Genomic DNA, 19,190 nt, shown 5'->3' on the forward strand with positions numbered 1-19,190 from the left:
ATCTCGAAGCGAGGTAACACAGTATTCAAAACAATCTCTTCTTGCCTAAGGCCTAAAGACACACACAGTTCCAATATGCCAACCTCCCGGGCCTACCGATGTCCAATTTTAATTCCACACAGTCACTGTGTTGAGCCCGGCGTTATATTAATGATGCAGCCTTTCACACTGACCAGTGAGAAATAACCTTGAAAATGACTGTGCTCTTTGTGGTTCTCCTTTTGGAAACATCTTACCACCAAGCAACAGATTAAACGTATCTTCTACTTATCAGTTAATCAGAAATGTCATGCAGTAAACAGAGGTTAGACAGCAAAAATTACTTTTGTATTTTTATCTTTTATCTTGGAGCAAACAGTTTTAATTGATGTACATGAGAGTAAGTGGTGAATCAGTTTGTTTGCTTTCTAGCACTTGGCTACGCAACCATTCATCAGTATGAGAGCACTGCCATCTGGCTTTAAAGAGTAAGTCAACTGTAATACTATTATTACAGTAGTATTATTAGTATTATTATCAGCTTATTGTGAGAGTGGGGTGTGGGAAAAATGTCTCAAATGCAGACTGGTTACGGTGATCAGGAGCTTACTAATGAAAATGAGAAGAGCAAAGGGTTTGAACATCATAGTGGTTCCACTTGTTTTGAATCAGCCAGTGAGAAACTGACAAAGGGACCGGAAACAGGGAGGTACATGCTACAGAGCAGGCTGATCTGATTGGCTGTTCACACAGGTTTGCACGGCACTGCAGTGATTTACATTTTAATTTTTCTGGGTGTCTGTTAGCTTAACCCTAATAAATCAGTTTCACTTGTTGGATTTCCACTTATTTCCAGCATGGTGGTGCAATGGTTAGCATTATTGCCTCACACTTCTGGGAGCTGGGTTTGAGTTGCGGCCATAACACCATGCGTGTGAAGTTTGCATGTTTTTCCTGTGTTGTTGTGGGGTTCCCCCCCGAGTCCAAAAACATACTGAGGCTAATTGGAGTTACCAAATTGCCTGTAGGTGTGACTGGTATCTGTGCCCTGCGATATGTTGGTGGCCCATGCTGGGTTGTTCCTTGCCTCACACCCATATCCTCCAGGACAATGTACGCTACTGTAATGCAGAATTGAGATCTTGCAAGTACAAGTATGAGTACATTGGAGGGCACGTCAGAGGCGGAAATGCTGTAGGTGACGTCAGATGCCGGAGACTTGGTGGAAAATCTGAATGAACAGCGAGGGGAATTTGGAATCTCTTGTGGAATATATCGACTGGTACTTCAACATTATAGTCATGAAGAAGAACGCAAACGCATCTTCTCCAGCCAAAAGCGAGACGCCGTCCTCCAAAAGAAGTTGCCCGGCAGACTCCCCTGGCACAGCATCGCCGACTGGTAAAGACTTTGCCGACATCTTGGATTCAATCGACAAACGATTGTCCAGTTTCGACGCGAGGTTGGCTCTGCTCGAGATTCTACATCAGGAATTCAAATCCCTGAGGGAATCTTTGGAATTCAACCAGCAGCAGGTGGAAACACTCGCTGCTGAAAACGCCTCACTACGGGACTCGGTTAAGTGTCTAACTGAAAATGTGACCCATCTAAATGAAGAAAATAAAAAAATAAGAGACTCATCGATCTACAGGCCTGGTGTTTTCAGGCATCCCAGAATTACCGTCAAAACCTTTATCAAGAACCACCTGAAACTTTCGGAGGACACTGTGAAAAACATCTGCTTTGAGAGAGTCCATCGGCTGGGAGCCAAGAGGCCTGGTGCACTGAGACCGCGTCCTATTGTGGCTAAATTTGGATATTTTAAGCAGGAGCAGGTGAAGAGCCACGGCAGGGAGCTGAAAGGAACGGACTTTGGCGTAAACGACCAGTTCCCCAGAAATCCTGGAGCGACGCAAAGTTCTGCTCCCAATCCGACGCAACTTTATTTAGAAGGGCTCCCGAGTTGTCATCGCCGTAGACCAGCTGTACGTGGATGGGCAGCTGTACCGCGACCCCAGTACCACTCCCTGGTTATATTAACACCAGTCCAGATAAGAACCCGTTATATATTTTTCTTATTTCCTCTAATCGTCTTCCATTAACATCTCTCTAGCTTATACATGTTAATCTGCTAATTGAACATGATGTCATATCAAATACATTACCGTCAGTCTCCGCAGCGCTACAGTGCTAACAATGTTTCCGCTTCTCTCTTGTCCTCACGTATACCCTCACCAACTTGCCCCTTTGTATGTCTCTCTCACTTCCCCCTTCTTTCACTGCACCGATCACCTGCTTTTCTACTCTGTCACACACAAAACCCTCAATCATCACGCATCTGCACAGCACAACCACGTACATATGCAGTCAGCGTCAACACAACCACTCCGACCTCATAGCGCACACAGACACATAGGGCACACACAAGCCCGTACAAGCTCGCTCAAACCTCATTCATTTGCATGTGCTACATTAGCTACACACACATGTCTAAGGACACACTAAGGATTGTCTCAAGGAATGGGCATGGAGCTGGCTCCAGAGAGAAGAGGTTAAAAATATAAAAAAACTACAGGCAGACGTTGTTTTATTACAAAAGACTCATAGACCTGCCAAATGATGAACTTAAAACACCTGAGTTTCCTAATGTGTTCTCAGCCTGCTATAACTTTAGGCAAAGACGGGTAGCAATTCTAATACATCCATCCATCCATTTTCCAAAGCGCTTATCCTACTGGGTCGTGGGGGGTCCGTAGCCGGTCCCGGAAGCAATGGGCTCGAGGCAGAGAACAACCCAGGATGGGGGGCCAGCCCATCGCAGGGCACACTCACACACTATTCACTCTCACCCTAAGGGCAATTTAGCAACTCCAAATAGCCTCAGCATGTTTTTGGACTGTGGAGGGAAACCGGAGTACCTGGAGGAAACCCCACGACGACATGGGGAGAACATGCTCACTCCACACACATGTGACCCAGGCGGAGACTCGAACCCGGGTCCCAGAGGTGCGAAGCAACAGTGCTAACCACTGCACCACCATGCCTCCCCATTCTAATACATAAAAATGTCAATTTCACAGTACTCAACACAATTATAGATCCACAGGGTAGATTTATAATCATTAAATTATCTATACTTAACAAAAAGTTATGTATTGTTAGTATATATGGTCCAAATGTTGATAACCCCTCATTCTTCCACGTTTTCTTTACCACACTCTCTGAACACCTGGATTGCGCACTTGTTCTTGGGGGCGACCTCAACTTTGGACTAAATAAAGAAATGGACAGGCTCAGTACAGCTGCTCAGCGCAATTGGGAATCCACAAATATAGTTAAACAGCACATGAGCGACTACGGACTTTGCGATGCATGGCGTTCTCTTCACCCCACCCGTAGGGAATATACTTTCTTCTCACATGTCCATCACTCTTACTCTCATCTGGATTATTTCCTAGTCAGTAGCTCTCTGCTGAGTGACATTTCAGACACAGAGATACACCCTATAGCTGTCAGCGATCATGCTCCTGTATCTTTAACCCTAATAAATAAGAAGGCCATTCCACCAAGCAGAAACTGGAGATTTAATACATCATTACTTAAAGATGGAAATTTTATTAACTATTTTAAAAAAGAGTGGGCTTTATATTTAGACTATAATGACCTGCCTGGAACATCAGCATCTGTTGTCTGGGAAGCAGGCAAAGCTGTGATGAGAGGTAAAATAATCTCATTCTCATCACATAAAAAGAAAAGAGAAAACAAGTGTATCCAGGAATTAGAAGAAACCATCAAATCCTTAGAAGAAGCCTACATATCATCCCAGGAACAGGAAATGCTGAATAAAATACGCAAAGCAAAACTAGATTTAAATGAAATTATTAATAGAAAAACTTCGCTGGCAAAATTATGAACATGGTAACAAATCAGGTCATTTTTAGCTAATCAGTTAAAAATAAATATGGAAAAAACAACTATATGTGCTGTTAAAGACTGAAATGGGGATACAGTATATGACTCTGACAGAAAAAAACAGCACTTTCAGGGACTTTTACAAATCTTTATATTCACCACAGATAAACGCATCTAAAGACGAAATTGATCAGTTTCTTGATAGTATAACCCTTCTGAAATTATCAGACAATCAAGCGATGGCACTGGATTCTCCGCTGACACCAGGTGAACTCCAGGAAGCCCTGAACGGTATGCCCAATAAAACGGCTCCAGGTCCAGATGGATTTCCAGCAGAATTCTATAAAGAATTCTGGACAATTCTGGCATCAACATTCTGCAGAATGTTGCAAGAAACCAGGGAAAATGGTCGGCTACCACCAAATATGAATTCTGGCAACATTAGTCTCTTGCTAAAACCAGGCAAAGATCCTACAGTATCTACCAGCTATCGTCCAATATCCCTTATAAACGTTGACCTTAAAATAATCTGCAAAGCTCTCTCAAAAAGAATAGAGAAGTTAACCCCTCTCATAATTCATCCTGACCAAACTGGTTTCATAAAAGGAGGCACTCATCAACAAATACACGTAGATTACTTAATCTAGACATAGACTATTCATGCAATAAAAACCTTCAAATTACAATATTGTCTCTAGATGCAGAAAAAGCATTCGATAGAGTTACAGTAACTGGAATTTTTTATTTGCAGCTTTATGCAAATTTGGTTTCGGAAACTCTTTCATAAACTGGTTAAAAATATTACATCGTTCCCCAACGGCATGTGTCAGGACGAAAGAAACTGGAGGATGTTTGGTCAGTCTGAAGAGGGGCACCAGGCAGGGATGTCCTCTATCCCCCTCAGTGTCTGCGATTTTTATTGAACCACTAGCAGCAGCAATTAGACAGGCTACAGTGATTAAAGGCATTAAACGCAGGAATGTAGAACATAAGGTGAGTCTTTATGTGGATGACGTGTTACTTTTTCTCCAGCATTCACAAACCACTCTTTCTGAGGTGATTGCATTAATAAAATCTTTCTCAAGAGTCTCAGATTATTCGATAAATTGGTTAAAATCTACAGTTCTTCCAATTAATTGCTCCTTCCAGAATAATTCTCCCACTCCACTGCCATCTGGAGATATAAAATATTTAGGTATTAATGTTACACCTAGGCTGGCAGATTTAACTAAACTAAACCATTTCCCACTTTTAAATAAAGTAGCGGATGATCTGGTCAGGTGGAAGTCCGTACCCATATAACTTATGGGAAGGGTCACCTCAATAAAAATGATGGCTTTGCCAAGAACTAATAATTTATTTGCAACGATCCCGAGTAAACCATCACCTGACTGGTTTAGATCTCTGGACTCCGCCATCTCTAAATTCCTCTGGAAAGATAAACCCCCACGTATTAGCTTAGAAACACTGCAAAGGACTAAGGACAAAGGAGGAATAGATCGGCCTAATTTTCACCACTATTTCTTAGCCAACAGGCTCCAAAACATCTCAGGGTGGTTAAAACATACCCTCTTAGATGAGCCTTGGCCAGACGTAGAACAGGCACTATGCAATAAGATAGAGATTTCGGATCTACCATTCATTAGCTCAAACATCAAAACGACAGGAATGCTTCAAAAGCATCAGTATCAGCTCTTTTCTGACAGCGTGCTGGGAGTTTCTAAAAATGACTCAGTCTTCATTAATCCCATGCAAGCGTACTCCCATCTGGAACAACCCTGACGTACTACTAAACAATAATTGATAAACTTCCCAGATTGGAGTTGTAAAGGTATTAAATACTTGGAACATATATTTGAAGGAATAGACTTTATTCCCTTTGACATATTAGTTAAACGATATGGGATTAGCAAGAATAGATTTTTAGAATATCAACAAGTTAAATCTATAGTAAAAAAAAATTAAGGTCTAATCAAATCAAATTACAAATACCACAAAGTGTGGCAGAATTCCTTAATCTAAAACCCCCCAAATTACTGTCTAAAATATACAGGACACTTTCTAAAATGGATGAATCATTGCAAAATGGGAGGCAGATCTATCAGTCAGCTGGGACCACAATTTCTGGTCTAAGATATGTTTAAAAACCTTTAAACTGATTAGAAATTCCAGTTTACAGTTAATACAATACAAAATCCTGCATAGAGTGCACTATACAGGGCATCGGATGTTCAGGATGGGTTTTACGTCTTCTAACATCTGCTCACACTGTCAAGGCGATACACCTGACAGTTACATCCATGCTTTTTGGTTCTGTCCACCTATTCAGATGTTCTGGCGCAGGATCTGTGAAGACTTAAAATGTCTGAAATGTACCATTCCAGCCTCTCCTTCAGTCTGCTTGTTGGGTGACCTAGATGGCGTCAGTACAGATTTTAACACAATCCACATGGCTTTCACCGCCTTATGCACTGCCTAGAAGACTGTCCTTATGAACTGGAAAAATAAAAATAATTTTAATATCGACCAATATAGAGACAGTTTGTTGAACCATATTAGTCTTGATACAGCTTCTGCTGCCACACTAGATCAATCTCTCTGTGCTCCTTTGATCAGCTCCATCACCTAGTGGGGGTGGGGGGTCACGGTTCTGTCCCGCTTTGGTCATTGTCGTTGTACGTGGGGGGCATATTGTCTCGGGCCGTCTGGGGGTTCCCTGGGGGTGGGTTGCTGGGGGGTTCGGCACTGCGACTGCGATCCTGGCCTGGGTGGGGCTTTGGTGGCTCTTGGGTGGGGTCCTTCTGGTGGCTGCAGGCGGAGCTGCTGGGGGAGCCTGTGCCGGCGGACGTAGGTTACCGGCCTGGCAGCAGCGCTGCTCCTTGGTGAATCCGGGGCGGGCTTGGGGTTCTGGGGGCGCTCTGCCTCCGGGCTGGGGTTCCGGCTGGGCCGGGGGGGCTGAGCTAACACCAGCTGTTGGTTGGCAGGGGGTAGTTAGCGCCATGCCCTTCCCGTTTTAAAAGCACTTTAGAACATGCACCAACACCACATCTGAGTGGGCGAAGGGGGGGCATAGGGTCTTTTCACACCCCCGTTCTCTGTTCGACATTTGGAGCTGGGGGCTGAGAGGAAGAGCTGGCCGTCCGGTCGGGGTCTGGGCTGGTGGGCTTCTCGGCTGCTGCAGGGTCCGGGGTGGTCTTCTGGTCTCCTCGCCAGAGGAAAAAATAGGGGTCCACATAGAGTATATATGGGGAGTGAGAGTATGTGTACATCTCTCTATGTTGGGTGAATGTGTAAATATTTGTTTATGTGTGCATGAGGGTGGGAACGTATGCTTGTGTATGTGTGCGCCTGTTTGTCTATGCAGTATCTGCATTTAAGACCACCAACTGCTCTTTCTTCTCCTTCGCTCGTCGTCTCAGAGTGGGTTCGTTAATGAGTTTAAATGTTATTGAATGGCTTACCTTAAACTTCTCCAGTAAGTCTTCAGCGGTGGAGTGGCTCATGTACTGTGATCCCAGATACCAGGACTGCACTCGAGAGCCATTCTCATAATTTACCCAATACCTGACATGCACATCCAGTTGTTTTCTTTTGATGGTCCTGTTCATACTTACGTCAAACATGACAACGAAGCTCCCTTTTAATATATGGAGCGAGTCCGAATCATGCAAGAAAAGCGGTTATATCCCTACCACAAGTGAATGTTTTGGCAAAGCCCATAGCACTTCTGCTTTCAGTGTCGGTTGAGGAGAATGTACTGAAGGCATTACTTGTTGTGGGATCCGGAGACACTGCCAAAACGGGTGTAGGCCTATCTGTAGAGGTTGTGCTTGCAATGCCAATACTGGTAAAAAACTGAATGGGGACAGTTGTCCGACTATTGACAAAATATTTGTGCTTCTCTCCCTTGATATGTGCATCGATGGCTTTAGAGCCCATTGCTGCCAGTTTGATAACTTTTTTACAAAGGTTGTATTGTGCTTTTTAGACATTAGTCGTCTTTTTCAACAAGCCACAGTACTTATCATTTGCATTTACCATTTCTACCATTTTAAGGGAAACCTGCTACACACCAGCTATGCACATGCAGCACTATATCTTCATTTTCTATGGCGTGCATATAGGCCTATCGGGTACACACTGCCCCCTGTGCTATAGGCAGTGACGTGCGTGGGAAAAAAAAAAGGGGGGGGGGGGGGGACAGACTTTGATACTTTTCAAAGATCCGCGGGGATCCTGTAACTTCCTCAAAGCTTTGGACAGGAATGGTGAACTTCCTGTGTAAGGTAACAAGGGGTCTGGAGCCTATCATGGAAGCTATGAGCACAAAGCACGGAATAACCCAGGATGGGGTGCCAACCTGTTACAGGGCATACACACCACTCAGACATGGGTAATTTGGCAACTCCAGTTAACCTTGGAATATTTTTAGACTGTGGGGGGAAACCGGAAGAAATCCCATGACACCTGGAGAACATGCAAGATCCACAGACATGACTTGAACCTTCCTCCCACATATGTCAGGCAACAGGTCTAACCACTGTGCAGCTCCTACGTGCAATTTTGAAATTAAGCAATGATGCTGATCTAGATATGAAGACTGTAAACATTAAAAACCTGGAGATGTGCTTCTATGGGGTCACTTGTAAGAACAACATGGTCCCATACAGACAGCGAGAACATTACGCCTGGCGGTCTATGTTACATCACATTAATCTCCTTTCAATCACATTTCTTCTGTGTATTACCTAAATAATTAATGTAATTATTATCTATCCATCTGTATTTGTGACAAACACCTAAATATTTACCATAAAGACCCATCACTGAAATAGTGACACCCACATCAGGTGAAGAATACAGATAAGATTCCTTCCTGAATGTTTTTATACATAACCACATTGCAAAGGAGAAACAAGAGGGATATCTCATTACAAGCTTTATTACAGGACATTATGGGGTTCACCTAAAACAGCTGGACTTATTATACATTGATTGACAGTACCAGTATGTATGTGTGTATGCATTGGGATTGTTTGGGACCAGTGATATTACTGCTAAATAAAACTGAAAGATGGAAACTAATGAAAAAAAACTGGACTAAAAGTTGAAACTATAGCTAATAAACTCGTCAGGCATTAAATCAACATAAAAGTACTGTCACTCCACCATCTTTATACCAAGTTTACCCACAATAAATTTTTAGTTTACAAAAAGTACTTCCTGCTTCCATTATCTACCAAAACAGCTGCATGTGGTGCTCCCATAAGCGAATTTAAAAAACCGTGTTTAATATCTCTGGCTCCCCTCACCTGCATATCAGCTCCCGCCTGTTACAAGTGAATTACTGCGTTAAGTGAATCAACCAATTGGTTAAATAGTCGATGGATTAATTCATAGAAAAATTGTCGGTAGTTGCAGCTCTAATGTCAACAGTATGAACATAAACCACCAGTGATAATAATATATAAATGAAACCCGGGGAGGAAACCCGTCTAAATCTGGAAATGCTTCTGGCAGCGTGCCCGCCGGGACTTGACTTCTGGCAGCCTGCCCGCCCGGGGCTTGACTTCTGGCAGCGTGCCCGCCGGGGCTTGACTTCAGGCAGCGTGCCCGCCGGGACTTGACTTCTGCCAGCGTGCCCGCCGGGACTTGACTTCTGCCAGCGTGCCCGCCGGGACTTGACTTCTGCCAGCGTGCCCGCCGGGACTTGACTTGGGGCCGCCTGCCCGCCGGGACTTGACTTGGGGCCGCCTGCCCGCCGGGACTTGACTTGGGGCCGCCTGCCCGCCGGGACTTGACTTCTGGCAGCGTGCCCGCCGGGACTTGACTTCTGGCAGCGTGCCCGCCGGGACTTGACTTCTGGCAGCCTGCCCGCCCGGGACTTGACTTCTGGCAGCCTGCCCGCCCGGGACTTGACTTCTGGCAGCCTGCCCGCCCGGGACTTGACTTGGGGCCGCCTGCCCGCCGGGACTTGACTTCTGGCAGCCTGCCCGCCCGGGGCTTGACTTCTGGCAGCGTGCCCGCCGGGACTTGACTTCTGGCAGCGTGCCCGCCGGGACTTGACTTCTGGCAGCGTGCCCGCCGGGACTTGACTTGGGGCCGCCTGCCCGCCGGGACTTGGCGTCTGGCAGCGTGCCCGCCGGGACTTGACTTGGGGCCGCCTGCCAGCCGGGACTTGACTTGGGGCCGCCTGCCAGCCGGGACTTGACTTGGGGCCGCCTGCCCGCCGGGACTTGACTTGGGGCCGCCTGCCCGCCGGGACTTGACTTGGGGCCGCCTGCCCGCCGGGACTTGACTTGGGGCCGCCTGCCCGCAGGGACTTGACATCTGGCAGCGTGCCCGCCGGGACTTGACTTCTGGCAGCGTGCCCGCCGGGACTTGACTTCTGGCAGCGTGCCCGCCGGGACTTGACTTCTGGCAGCGTGCCCGCCGGGACTTGACTTCTGGCAGCGTGCCCGCCGGGACTTGACTTCTGGCAGCGTGCCCGCCGGGACTTGACTTGGGGCCGCCTGCCCGCCGGGACTTGACTTCTGCCAGCGTGCCCGCCGGGACTTGACTTCTGCCAGCGTGCCCGCCGGGACTTGACTTCTGCCAGCGTGCCCGCCGGGACTTGACTTCTGCCAGCGTGCCCGCCGGGACTTGACTTCTGCCAGCGTGCCCGCCGGGACTTGACTTCTGCCAGCGTGCCCGCCGGGACTTGACTTCTGCCAGCGTGCCCGCCGGGACTTGACTTCTGCCAGCGTGCCCGCCGGGACTTGACTTCTGCCAGCGTGCCCGCCGGGACTTGACTTCTGCCAGCGTGCCCGCCGGGATTTGACTTGGGGCCGCCTGCCCGCCGGGACTTGACTTGGGGCCGCCTGCCCGCCGGGACTTGACTTCTGCCAGCGTGCCCGCCGGGACTTGACTTGGGGCAGCCTGCCCGCCCGGGACTTGACTTGGGGCAGCCTGCCCGCCCGGGACTTGACTTGGGGCAGCCTGCCCGCCCGGGACTTGACTTGGGGCAGCCTGCCCGCCCGGGACTTGACTTCTGGCAGCCTGCCCGCCCGGGACTTGACTTCTGGCAGCCTGCCCGCCCGGGACTTGACTTCTGGCAGCCTGCCCGCCCGGGACTTGACTTCTGGCAGCCTGCCCGCCCGGGACTTGACTTCTGGCAGCGTGCCCGCCGGGACTTGACTTCTGGCAGCGTGCCCGCCGGGACTTGACTTGGGGCCGCCTGCCCGCCGGGACATGACTTGGGGCCGCCTGCACGCCGGGACTTGACTTGGGGCCGCCTGCACGCCGGGACTTGACTTCAGGCAGCGTGCCCGCCGGGACTTGACTTCTGGCAGCGTGCCCGCCGGGACTTGACTTCTGGCAGCGTGCCCGCCGGGACTTGACTTGGGGCCGCCTGCCCGCCGGGACATGACTTGGGGACGCCTGCCCGCCGAGACTTGACTTGGGGCCGCCTGCACGCCGGGACTTGACTTCTGGCAGCGTGCCCGCCGGGACTTGACTTGGGGCCTCCTGCACGCCGGGACTTGACTTCTGGCAGTGTGCCCGCTGGGTGGAGCCGCTTGCCCGCCGGGACTTGACTTGGGGCCGCCTGCCCGCCGGGACTTGACTTGGGGCCGCCTGCCCGCCGGGACTTGACTTGGGGCCGCCTGCCCGCCGGGACTTGACTTGGGGCCGCCTGCCCGCTGGGACTTGACTTCTGGCAGCGTGCCCGCCGGGACTTGACTTCTGGCAGCGTGCCCGCCGGGACTTGACTTCTGGCAGCGTGCCCGCCGGGACTTGACTTCTGGCCGCCTGCCCGCCGGGACTTGACTTCTGGCCGCCTGCCCGCCGGGACTTGACTTGGGGCCGCCTGCCCGCCGGGACTTGACTTGGGGCCGCCTACCCGCCGGGACTTGACTTGTGGCAGCGTGCCCGCCGGGACTTGACTTCTGGCAGCGTGCCCGCCGGGTGGAGCCGCCTGCCCGCCGGGACTTGACTTGGGGCCGCCTGCCCGCCGGGACTTGACTTGGGGCCGCCTGCCCGCCAGGACTTGACTTGGGGCCGCCTGCCCGCCGGGACTTGACTTCTGGCAGCGTGCCCGCCGGGTGGAGCCGCTTGCCCGCAGGGACTTGACTTCTGGCAGCGTGCCCGCCAGGACTTGACTTGGGGCCGCCTGCCCGCCGGGACTTGACTTCTGGCAGCGTGCCCGCCGGGTGGAGCCGCTTGCCCGCAGGGACTTGACTTCTGGCAGCGTGCCCACCGGGACTTGACTTCTGGCAGTGTGCCCGCTGGGTGGAGCCGCTTGCCCGCCGGGACTTGACTTCTGGCAGCCTGCCCGCCGGGTGGAGCCGCCTGCCCGCCGGGACTTGACTTGGGGCCGCCTGCCCGCCGGGACTTGACTTCTGGCAGCGTGCCCGCCGGGTGGAGCCGCTTGCCCGCCGGGACTTCACTTGGGGCCGCCTGCCCGCCGGGACTTGACTTGGGGCCGCCTGCCCGCCGGGACTTGACTTGGGGCCGCCTGCCCGCCGGGACTTGACTTGGGGCCGCCTGCCCGCCGGGACTTGACTTCTGGCAGCGTGCCCGCCGGGACTTGACTTCTGGCAGCGTGTCCGCCGGGACTTGACTTGGGGCCGCCTGCCCGCCGGGACTTGACTTGGGGCCGCCTGCCCGCCGGGACTTGACTTGGGGCCTCCTGCACGCCGGGACTTGACTTGGGGCCGCCTGCCCGCCGGGACGCGACCTCGGGCCGCCTGCCCGCCGGGACGCGACCTCGGGCTGCCTGCCCGCCGGGACGCGACCTCGGGCCGCCTGCCCGCCGGGACGCGACCTGTGGCCGCCTGCCCGCCGGGACGCGACCTGGGGCCGCCTGCCCGCCGGGACGCGACCTGGGGCCGCCTGCCCGCCGGGACGCGACCTGGGGCCGCCTGCCCGCCGGGACGCGACCTGGGGCCGCCTGCCCGCCGGGACGCGACCTGGGGCCGCCTGCCCGCCGGGACGCGACCTGGGGCCGCCTGCCCGCCGGGACTTGACTTCTGGCAGCGTGCCCGCCGGGTGGAGCCGCCTGCCCGCCGGGACTTGACTTGGGGCCGCCTGCCCGCCGGGACTTGACTTCTGGCAGCGTGCCCGCCGGGTGGAGCCGCTTGCCCGCCGGGACTTGACTTGGGGCCGCCTGCCCGCCGGGACTTGACTTGGGGCCGCCTGCCCGCCGGGACTTGACCTCTGGCAGCGTGCCCGCCGGGACTTGACCTCTGGCCGCCTGCCCGCCGGGACTTGACTTGGGGCCGCCTGCCAGCCGGGACTTGACTTGGGGCCGCCTGCCCGCCGGGACTTGACTTGGGGCCGCCTGCACGCCGGGACTTGACTTGGGGCCGCCTGCCCGCCGGGACGCGACCTGGGGCCGCCTGCCCGCCGGGACGCGACCTGGGGCCGCCTGCCCGCCGGGACGCGACCTGGGGCCGCCTGCCCGCCGGGACGCGACCTGGGGCCGCCTGCCCGCCGGGACGCGACCTGGGGCCGCCTGCCCGCCGGGACGCGACCTGGGGCCGCCTGCCCGCCGGGACTTGACTTCTGGCAGCGTGCCCGCCGGGACTTGACTTGGTGCCGCCTGCGAAGTAGAAGTCAGGGTTAGTAATTGGGCTTTTTCCACTAAGCCCAACTTACTGCAAACACCATACTGTATGTCATATGTCTGCATTATGTTTGCCATTGATTATCCATAAACTGTTGCAGTTAGTGACAATGACTCATTCACTACCAAAGAGTACTGAGATTGAGTAGAGTGAGGGACTTGGGGAGTATTACAGAAGAATAAAAGCTCAATCACTAAGAACTAACCAAGACCAGCCTTAACTCTCTAAGCACTTTGGAGACTGATATAAATGGTAAATATGAGATGTGAGTACCAGGTACTCATTGAATACTCAGTCATGCAGAAATATAGTATAAAGTTATAATTATGGGGACACTGGGCCTTCAGGTGACAATGTCCGAAACTCTTTCATACTTAAAGAATGCTTACAGTTATTACTTAAGGACGCACAAAACTCCAGTTCAGCAAATGTATGGAATATATACCGCAGTAACTACTTTTTGTCATTTATCAAGTAACTGATTAAATTGTAAATGTAACTCACAGCGTAAAAACGTGGAATGCAATCATAAGCGCATGGGCCTCTTGCGTGGCGGTGGTGAGCTGGAGCCGCTGGTGTCGTCGGGCTTGGCCTTGCGCTTCCTCTGACTGGTGCCAACGGGCATGTGAGGAGGGCTCTCCTCCTGCCTCACAACCCATGTTCGCAGAGAACTGTGCACACGCACGGAGACATGCACGGACATGACCATGGTGTGATCATCAGCGTAGTCCGTGATGCTCCAAAGTCCCTCGGGAATGCTGAGCTCATCCAGCTTGCGCAGGAAGGTCTGGCCTTCAATCTCAACCTGCTGCCACATGGTGTTAGGGCCCGCAGGGATCCAGAAGGTGGAGCTGGAGGGTTCACCATGCTCTGACTCAACCTCATTTCCAGGCTGAGTGTCAGAAGCCACAGATGAGGGCTCATCTTCACCCCAGAGCAAGGGGAGAGCCTCGAGGAGTCCATCAGCATCCTCAGTCGTGGATGCTGGAGCTGCAGGGGAAGCCTCCCTTGCAGAGCTGGGTGACGGCAGCCCCTGTCCGTAATGGGCATTCTCCTCAGCTGGTGATTCTCCATTCCCATGCTGGACACCAGTCTCTGCACCATGATGTAATACTTGCAGCCGTGCAGGTGCTATGCGCAATAGACTGGGATCCAACTGCTCCCCAGTGAGTCGCCAATAAAATGATGGGACACTGAGGGCCAGAGACTGCAAGTTCTCCATGGTCAGTGAGCTGCTCTCAAAGTTCACGACCAGCATGGAGATGAACTTATCCTCCACAAACTCATGAACTGCAACAAAATGGAACACAGAGAGATATATATAAGAACATGGGCTCTGACAATAACGGAATAAACACTGTACTACAAAATAAGTTTAAAATGAGTCTACGGGCTTCAGATTGTCGGATAAATGAAATTGTGAGAATCACCCATGAAGCTAAAAAGACAACATCCATGAATACGCTTACTCTCACAAATATCCAAGTGAATTAATATTAAATGTGTCTGTATTATGCATTATGAAACATTTATTCCTACACTTTTGTCACTAATAGTCATCTTCCTTTTTATTTTCTTATTAAACACGGTGAGCAAGAAATCGAGACAGAAGGGGAGTACACCGAAGGGTATTTCCTATCGCATCGTTACATTTTCTCATTTTAAAACTCCAGTGTATACCTTTGCAGTACAAAATACATTCGTTTCTGTAGATAAAAGTTGAACTATTCAACCGGTCGGTGATTTTACATCGAAAATCAAAGGTTTTACTTATCAGCTACTTATCAACTAACAAACATTAGGCCAATGCAGACGTTCATTTCGTTTGTCACATACCGGTAACTACAACTTTATTATTTAATCATTAATTACCTTCTGGATCCATGTTCTCCAGGTTCAACGAGCGATGGATTCGAAATCTCATCGAGTAACACTCCTTTATCTCAATACTCTGTGTCATTTTGCCAAGAGCAAGAATGTGCGCATCCAGAAAATGTAACGTATTTGTTTTGTTTTATTTCAAACTGCCTTCATGGGCCGGAAACCGTAAATATTCTAAACTCTGCGCTAAATCACATTCCGACGGCGTTAGTGTCACCGATTCAGATGGGATAAGGAACGTGCGTAATTTCTCTAAATTACCACACAGTAGAGAGTTCATGCCGACAGGATCTTATTGTCTACAAAGTAAGTTCAATGCAAGCATAACCTGCACAAGCAAGACGAAGCATGGCGACTGGGAAAAAAATTGTTGCACAATTACTTCAAAATGAGTGTAGCAGGGGGATATTTTGGTGTTTATTTTGTCACTTCCATTCTCCTGCTGGTTAATTAGTTAGGCATTTGTCTGTTTCCCTGTTCTTCTCTCACGGATGTGTGTGTGTGTATATATATATATATATATATATATATATATATATATATGTGTGTGTGTGTGTGTGTGTGTATGTATGTACTACACTCGCGTTTGAAAGTAGCGAAGGCTGTTTTGATTGACCCTTATTCTTGACCAGCGTTCCGCGGTGTAGTGTGTTTGCTGACGGAGAGGGGGCGTAGATTACTGAAGCGGCGTCCACCGAACGCTGGCTACAGAAATCGCAACAGGTATGTTTACCTATGTAGGTTAAACTATTCCGTACTGACGCAACCAAAAACTAGTGAGCAAGTGATGTTATGTTTAGAGGTATGTGCCCATTGTTAACGGGGGGAAGGTGAGGACTTTACATTGTCTTTTCTTTTTTTCCCGTGTTTCTTTAGTGTTTTGTGTCGTGCGCTAGCTGCTCTCTATAGTATATGTCTGCGTGATGTTTGCGGTTTGAAATTTTATAGTATCGTTGCATTTGTTTGGCCCTCCAGCCTGTGGGCTGTATGTTATAAGCACTAGGGTTGTTGTGAGCGACGGGTTGGGGGGTTTTCCTTTTTGTTTGTCTCTCTCCCCTCCCTCTCACTTAGCTAGTTGCGGTTGTGCTAAGCCTGTTTAACCGCAGGGTGTCTTCAACGCTAAATTCCCTGAATGGTGACTTTGATGTGCGGTGAAGCTTGAGGCCAGTTTCTTTTTAATATTCACTAGTGTGATCATTATCGTTTGAGGTCACAGTGCATTGGGTTTGGTTTTTTATTTATTTTTGTGCGTGTAGCGGTCTGAGCGCCTGCATTTGTTCACGCGCGGTATTGTTTCATCTTAGCGGTTGAACTGGCTTGGACCTGGTAGCTTGGCAAGTCCCTTGTATGTTTGTTTTGTTTAATGCCTTTGATTTGCCGAATGACTAACCTGTCTGACCTTCTTTTAAATGTATTTAATAAAGATTTCTAGTTTTATAAAATAAAACCTGTGTAATTCAATTTTAGGGCCCTAATTCCCCCTTGTTCGGATATACTGTCGTGGTTTTTTCTCCTTCCCCGCCAAATCAGAAGTCCGCTTGTGCAGTATCCAGAATTCAGTCTTTATTGCAACAAAGAAGTTACAACCAAGGCTGGACACGTAAAAGTGTGTCCAGTACTGTTTTACACCAATTTTTATACAAGTTCTTATCATTTAACAATATCTCGTAACTTAAGCATCATCATTCCTTCAGCCATTCACAATAATTGTTTTTTCCCTTAATCCACACCCCTAGGTGATAAGTTTGTCCATCATTTCTTTTACCGTTTGGTCTCTCGGCTGAACATAATGGTGGCTGGAGCAGCTCCACTTGGGTTTTTAAAAAAATGCTCAGCCGTGAACTTCGGGTGAACTCAGGCGAATCCCTTCCTTTAGTAGTAAACCTAGGCAGTTTCAGCCTTTTACACATTGTCTAACTAAAAGGTTGATAATATATTTGTCCTTTAGCATTGTGATAAAATATACGTTAATAAAAGTGAATATTCATAGATTCAGGACTAATATAAAGTAGCTAACAGAATCTCAGACTAACAAAAGGTGCAAATACATACTCAGTTGATTACGTTGTGTTGATTACATTATAATGTTTATATTGTAATGATTACATCATGGATATTTGACATACTTTTTAATAATATCATAATACTTGTATTCTATGTTATATAGTGCTGAATAATATTCCATAATACCACATTTAATTGTAGTTTAAGGGGAGGTGTGGCCAGCTGTTTACAAGGGGGTGCTACGTTAGTAACACAAAATTGGACCTAATTTGCTTTAGTTTGACATGGGATCAAAATTTAGAGTAAACTAATACATGTAATAGCGGGCATGCAAAAGATCAACGGCAGAACGGAGGCTCTGAACCCAGTCTAGATTAAAACGGAATTAACCATCTCGCTCAATATAATATTGGGATGAGTTATTCTGATCAGAGGCCTCCATGGATTAGTGCATCTGTCCCCTCACGCATGTTTAGACAGACGTCTAACATCTTAAGGCACCAGGGCAACAACAGACAGAACAACAGCATCAATTTCACAGCTAGTTTTAAAAATTGCTTTAAAGCAGAATGATTATAGCAAATAGGTAAACTGCATAATATTAATGAAATTATTAAAATGTGCAGAGTAATACATATTTGTCATTCAGACATTGTGCTTTTTAAACAGCAGAAGGGATACATTAAATCATGATTATATTGTCCTTACTATATATATTTTTTAATTTTTCCCCTCAATGTTATAAATATTTGCCCCCCTGATATATAATCAGTGTAAGCACACAAACACGTTGGCCGGTTATCCTATTCATTCAGTACCAGCCCAACAAGTAGAGAATTCAGCACCACGGACAGTGACTTGTGTTACTGCGACATCTGGTTCCTTCATTGGCTCTGTATATATTTATAGAAATGACTAATTGGTTCTGTTGTAGAAATTTCCAGCCAGAGACTTGGTTCCTATATGACAAGGATATTTTATTTTTACTCGGACTGAGAAGCTACAGAAAATCATCTCTGCATGTGATCTCCCCTTTACTGCTCGAGCAGGGCACACGTACATCAACAAGTGTCAAGGCAGCAAGTGCATGCAAACAACTTCTCAGGACAGTTATAGGGCCTTCAGGAGGAGCCAAACTGCTGCGTCATTCAGTGATACCTTGTCTAAGGCACTAAAACATTCTAAGCACTTGGGCATATTTAAACAAAGTAGTATGGCACCTGTGTCAGAATCCATCCCTGCCTTGTCCTGTTCACATGTCACTGGCCATCCTATTCTCTCCTCTGTCTTCTACCCCTTAGCCCGTAGTGTGTTTGCCTGCTCATAGGGCCACCATGTGGCTTAACGGGTCAAGTGGTTCCTGACTCCCCTTTTAGTTGTGGGTTTTGAGGATATCACAGGGTCTGTGTTTTCATGATTGTCCCCCAGGCCACCATGCAGCTCAGCCCAGGATTCTCCACCCATTCTACCTTTACTCCTTCAGCCGCATACACGAGTCAGGCCTAGGTTATTCAAATTTCTTCCTGCCAAATTTACTGGACAGGAAGTGGACACTGCAAATGAATCTGTGAATACTCCAATACCTACATCTTTACAAGTTACATTAAGGGGTTTGGTACAGTAAATGGTTGTGAGGTGGGATTTCTTCTTGATGTCTGTTTGTAGCCCGTCCACCAGCAGCTGCTGCTGTATTTATCACACCAAGCAGGGAAAGTATATTGCTAAATTTTCCTTAGTTCAATTACGCTTGATTAAGCTAATTAAGCCGGCTATGTTATTTACATTCAGAAGGATGCCGCCATATTGGGT

This window comes from Brienomyrus brachyistius, unplaced genomic scaffold (assembly GCF_023856365.1).
Source record: "Brienomyrus brachyistius isolate T26 unplaced genomic scaffold, BBRACH_0.4 scaffold61, whole genome shotgun sequence".
Lineage (NCBI taxonomy): Eukaryota > Metazoa > Chordata > Actinopteri > Osteoglossiformes > Mormyridae > Brienomyrus > Brienomyrus brachyistius.